The sequence below is a fragment of the Cupressus sempervirens genome, chromosome 9, assembly GCF_028749045.1.
Source record: "Cupressus sempervirens isolate cs-2001-9-10 chromosome 9, ASM2874904v1, whole genome shotgun sequence".
In the NCBI taxonomy this organism is placed as follows: domain Eukaryota; kingdom Viridiplantae; phylum Streptophyta; class Pinopsida; order Cupressales; family Cupressaceae; genus Cupressus; species Cupressus sempervirens.
The window spans coordinates 636,466,532-636,472,757 of NC_143126.1; the positions used below are offsets into that span (position 1 = coordinate 636,466,532).

General features: G+C 35.1%; 1 pseudogene; it reads right to left on the reverse strand.

Annotated features, from left to right (window-relative positions):
- Positions 1 to 555: 555 nt before the first annotated feature.
- Positions 556 to 5,304, reverse strand: LOC149540332 (uncharacterized; annotated as a pseudogene).
- Positions 5,305 to 6,226: the final 922 nt, after the last annotated feature.

The following is a 6,226-nucleotide window of genomic DNA, read 5'->3' on the forward strand; positions in this document are numbered from 1 at the left end:
ACTATGTTTTCCACACTACCCATGTGGTCTATGGAATTGATGCTACCCCCTAATCTCTTAGGCATGGAGATCCTTTATTTTTTGCTATGGGCCTTCCTTGCTGCAGCCTACTCCTATTCTGCCCTATCTTTTTGCCCTTCCAAGTGGGTGAACTTCATCAAAACATAGGTTGTTATTTTTTCATGCCCCCATGTCCAAATGTGGAGATGTTGTGCTCAAATGTGTGAGCTTCCCTTGTTGCATCTTCATCTACAAACTATGGCTTGGTTTCTTTTTAAAAACATGGATTGCTCTAATCTCTTTCGTGGAGCTGGAAATGTGTGTGATGACTACAGTTTTTTCAAATCTTGGATGCCAATTTTCTATCTACCAATGATGTGGAAATCACCCTCATTTTTGTGGCTTGCATTTGAAATCATAATACCCTCACATTTGATGTGGAATAAACCTTTAGCACATATCCTTTTCAAATGCAGACCTCTAAATAACATATGCAGCTGAAGCTATCAACCACACAAGCTCTGTCCCTTGGCATCCCCTGCCTCTCATTGGTGACTACTTCCACAGATCTTTCACAAAGTTTGGGTTCTCATGGAGAAGTAGATCAAGCAGATCTAGAGCCTTCTCTTTAAAGATCATGGTGACATCTTCTAGAGAAGGTACATTCACAAGTTCATTATTCAATATACCACCCCAAAAGCTTCCATCAGCAACATTAACTAGAAACATATTCAAGTCTCACCAAGCCTGAACTCTGTCATGATTAGCAATAAATGTAGACTCCCCTACCAAAGAAGGGAAAACATAGAATGACTTGTAGGTTCTTGGGTTATCTATAAAGTCTAGTGTGATATGTGACTTATCACTTGCTGAGCCATAGGCCTGATCAAGACGCAAAATTTGTGAATTTACTTTACTTGAAATGCCATCAGCTCCAACTAGAAAATCAAATTCAACTTCAATATCTTGCATATGAACTTTACCTTGATTGTTAGTTTCAGTATCCCTACTATACATGTGATTGCAGGAAAATTTGGCTAAGCTCTTTTTCTCATCTATTGAAGAAAGCTCCCATCCAAAATAAAGAGTGAGATTTTTAGAAAATATTTGAAGAAGACTTTGCTGTAGAAAAGCCACTAATTTATTGTGACTTGCTACATAACTTTGTATTCCAGGTCCATTGTAATAATCCATTTTCATCTTTTTCCCATTTGGTAGGTGGGAACAATTACTAACTTGTGGTTTCAAAATGGAGGAAGGCAACTCCAAACCAACTACTTCAATCACTTTAATGCCTCTTCTTAACAACATAATAGGAAAAGAGCATGGATTGCCTCTGAGTCTGGCTTCATCATTGGTCAGTGTTCAAAAAAAAGAACATGAAATCCCCTATGAAGTAAATTAAGTTCCATTACACAACTTGCTAGCCCACCTCCAACCACCACAGCTTTGCCAGAGCTTCCCTATACCATCGAGAAACTACGTGTTCAATCAAAAAGTTTGAGATGCATCCAACTATAGTACACTAATCATATTCTCTACTCCATTCATGCTCCCAATTAGAAAATTTTATAACTTTTATAAGTATTTACTAATCTAATGAAATTAGTCGGGCCCCAAATTGGGCTCGACTAAAAAAAATTCATTTTCAAACAACTGATATACAAACTGATCCACTAAACATCTACAATTGACTGAATTCAAAATCAAGCATTGAATCATCATTTAAAACTCATTTTAAATTATTTTCACACCACTATAAAATTTGTATCAAGAGTCATGTTGCCTGGCTTTAAAAACTAACATAAACACACCTGGTCAAGCTTTGAAACTCAGGATATATCATCCCTTTGACAAATTCAACAAGCTTGCAAAATCTTGTCACATGATGACATCTAGGTCCAAAGATATCGACCTCTAAATATGCCTACTTAAAATTACCTATGAATAAACATGTCAGAAAACTAAAATATTCCATTTGGAATTGACTTCAAAAATTGAGCAAATGGGCACTTGAGGTTCCGAAAATTGCGGCACTAGTTCTTTGTCATGAGGAGAATTTAATTCTATAATTTGGACTCATGAAAAATCACGAGACACATTTTGTGAAGGTCTGAAGTTGGCTACCTAGATTTTTAGGACAATGAACATCAATAAAATAGTATTTTTTGTGAATGAAACGGCCCTAGAAAAGTGTGCAGGCGGATTTCTCAAGACTTGAAAACTAGCACACTTGTAGTATTTTTAGAGTAGAATATAGGGGAATGAACCATTTGATCCAAGAAATCATGAACTTAAAGTTATGACATCCCAAATAGGGCTCCCAATCAATCTGCACTTATGATTAACAGCAAAACTCTAAAAATTACAAATGGAATCGCATTTGAAAATTGATTAAACGGATTCATCATAAGCTCAAATCTAGAGCATAGAAAGTCTCTAACCCCTAGAATGTGATGAAAAATTAATTTTCTTATTTAGGTCAATTGGTCAAAATTTATAGCTTGTCAAACAGGGCTACCCATAATTATGAACAACATGCAAATTTATAACAGAGGTAACTGACCAACTTTGAGGGGTTCAAACCTAGTCAAACGAATTTGAAATGACTTGAAACTTGGAACATAGGGTCTCTATTATACATACTAAACATCCTCAAAGTGGTGGGTCATGAAACATAACTAGGTAAAAGATATTCAAAGGAAAATTAGGCCCTCTGTCACTATTTGACACTTAGCCAGAAAATGCAGGACTAAAAACAACTCAAAATGGGACTTTGCAGAATGGTTCAAAATGTTAGTTTATCATTAAGGAACATATGGATAGTCTGGATGAAGGGTGTTAGAAACATAAAACACCACTTTGGCATTAATTCAATAGCCAGGTACATATGCATGAAAAGCGTTTATAGGGGCTCAAAGTTTGGAATAAGCACTCAAAATGGGAATGCAAGAAGTTAGACGTGAATGCAATTTTGAGTGCCATTAGTGGCTCTATCTGGGGATGCATGCCCATTGTAGGCATGGCAAGAAGTCAGATCTCTAGATGAAGAAGACCACTCAAAAACTTTCTTCGAACAAAATTTTGAAAACAAGGAAACTATTCTATTTGTACAAGATAGTGACCTCGAGCCACCAAAACTTCTTCAAACCTCTTACCTCTATCAAACACTTGATTCTAATTATGTCTCTCTAAGGTAAACTAAAAATTTGATTATCCTTCATTTCACCCAACACATAAAAATGCTCAATTGGCTTAGCTGGTAAAACAAAGTAACTTTCTTGACTTTCATAGTGCATACTAGGGACTTTCTTAACATAATGCTCACTATGAAAATAGGGATCAGCATGATTAAATATACTAGGATCAAACTGATAACTATCTTTAACAAATGAATTGTGCATGCAATCAAATTCGAGAAAGATACTAGACACACCTTGAAAACATGAATCTCCATGTGCAGCCGGTTGACATTCAAATGAGTATACAAACTTATACTCACCAATGTCTTCCTTGTCAATGACTAAAAATAATCTAGGGCTCTCCACTGATTCTTCTTAATTAGCAAATGGAACAGTCATATTAAAATATTCCTCACAAAGTGCAGGCAGATTTTCAATAATGATTTCATCTAACACCTCACCATCATCATCACAACTGAAAAGTTGATTAGTACTTACCTCATATGAATCATTATAAAACTTACTATCAAGTCTTGGCTTATTTTCAAATACAACCCCATCAAGAACCTTATCCTTGAGCTCACAAAATGTAGTATCATTAGAATTTTCATTGTCATTAATGGAAGAAGAACAATCTAATTTGTTACAGCAATATGATAGTGCGTTACCATTAAACTCATCCTCTACTAGATCTAAAATCTCCATGTCCTCTTCAAACAATGGACTGATCACTCCATGAAGGGATCCCTTTTGAACAATATGACAAAGGATGGGCTGGTCATCATCCAAGTCCTTATCATATAAAGCATTAGTATAAACCTTAAAACCATTTTTGGCATCATTGTCATGAGAACTTTCAGCATGTGAAGAGGAAAAATCAGAATCATCATCATCATTACTCGAAGACATAACATCCATTGCCTCAACTAAACAAGCGGAATATAAATCAATATTACTCACATCACCTTCACTAGGATGATTCAAATGACTTACCCACCAATCATCTCTCATTTTATCACAAGGTGCTATTGCAGTAACTATAGAAGTATTTATACACTAATGATTACAATTACACACAACCTGATGGCATTCATCTACACAACTAGGTAATTGATCTTTGTAAATAATGTCTTTGTACTCACATTGTGTAAATAATTCCTCTTTAAAACTTTCAACTACATGCTGGTTTATACAACTCAAAGATGAATCTTCACTTTTATTTTCAGATCTAGAGAAAAAAAGATACACTTTCACTTGGATAAGGACACTTACTTTCCCCATTGTTCTCTTCCTCCCAATCAGCATCAGACTCATATGAAGAAGAACATGTAGTATCATTTTTCTCACCTTGATTAGAGTAACCACTATTATCATCTTCTTCATATGATGCCTCTTGATCATATACCAGATCAGCAACATTGTTGACATCACTTGAAACACAACTTTCAGCTTCTTCACCCACATAAAACTGAGATGAATGCCTTGCAACATCATGATTAGTTACATTCTCAACACAAAGAAAATCATCAATTGGAGAAGCAACAACTGAAATTAAATCTTCTACATATAACTTATCAAGTCGATCAACCTTAACATCTACTGCTAAAGTACCACAAACATATGCACTCTATTTGGCAAGAACAATATCATTTCTTCCCTAAAACAAAGAGACTTCAACTTCAACATCACATATTTTTTATTTTGAATGTTCAATAAGATTATCTACAATAGCAGGTGAACGTAAACACTGATCTATGTTTGAATACTCAACATGATACTGCCCTTTATTTTTGTCTTCATTATGCAAGCAAGCAGCCTTAGAGAAATGACTCCTAGTAAGTCCATACTTCAAATTATTCTCAATATCCATAGTAGTTATAAAGGCTTGATATAAAGTTTGAGGTTCTTTATCCCTTAATCGGTAACTCATTTTCTTGTCAAATGCACCAAGGTAAACTATTAGGCATACTTGGTCCTCTGGTCTACATTTCTCAGGGATCTCATTCAAGGTTCTTACAAATTTGATATTAAATTGAGGAATAAGCTCACCATCCTCAATATGAATCCTTAAAAATTTATTATATGAATCAGATATGCTCATCCTCTCACCAAATTGCTCCATGAAGGCTGAATGTAACTCACTCCAAGATGAAATAGAACACACTGGTAACAATGAAAACCAGTCTCTAGCATCACCTTCTAAAGTTTGAACAAATAATTTCATGTGTACATCCTCATAAGCAATCTCATAGTCACCCATCAAATCACTGAAAACTTGAACATGTTGACTAGCTAAAACAATATGGTTCCCACTGAATTTAGGCAAATGTTTTCTAATGTCATAAGGAATGACATTTGGGAAACCAGAGATACCATTGAAACATAATGGTGTGTATCTCTTGGTAGAAATAGATCTATGATTTTGGTCAATGGACTACATACATGGTGAAAAGAAATTTTCCATCTCTTGCAAACTTACAACTCACCAAATTGGACATCTGAGGTAAAATCTAGAGCCATTTGATTTTTTGAGGCACGACGGCGGTGATTTAGAAAAAATAATAGTAGAGGTAATTTTCAAACAGCAATATCTCCCTCATATGGACTCTTTTTTGCGAGAAATCTTTTTTTGTTTTGAGGTAGGATTTCAGGATCTACACATTGGTGCAAGAAGTTTGACATCTCTAGTCCTAAATTTTTCTACAACTCACAAATCTTGAATTTTGCCACTTCAAATGCTCTGTACAGGTTCATTTGGACACATAATTAGGTTCCATTTTTTTTAAAGTGCATATTTTTTTGTCTACTTTCTAGATATGCAATCAGATTATAGGTTCTATGGATAGAAATACTACTTTCAAAAATAGGCCCTAAATTGGCATGTGGCTATCGCACTAAGTGCCAAATCATACATAAGGGGGGGTTCTTTCATTTTTCTTGCATCTTTGGGGGTTACATTGATTAGTCCATCATGGAAGAGGAAGATTTGATTATCTTGACATCAGAAAACTATCAGGAATGGAGTTAATTGGCTATCAAATATC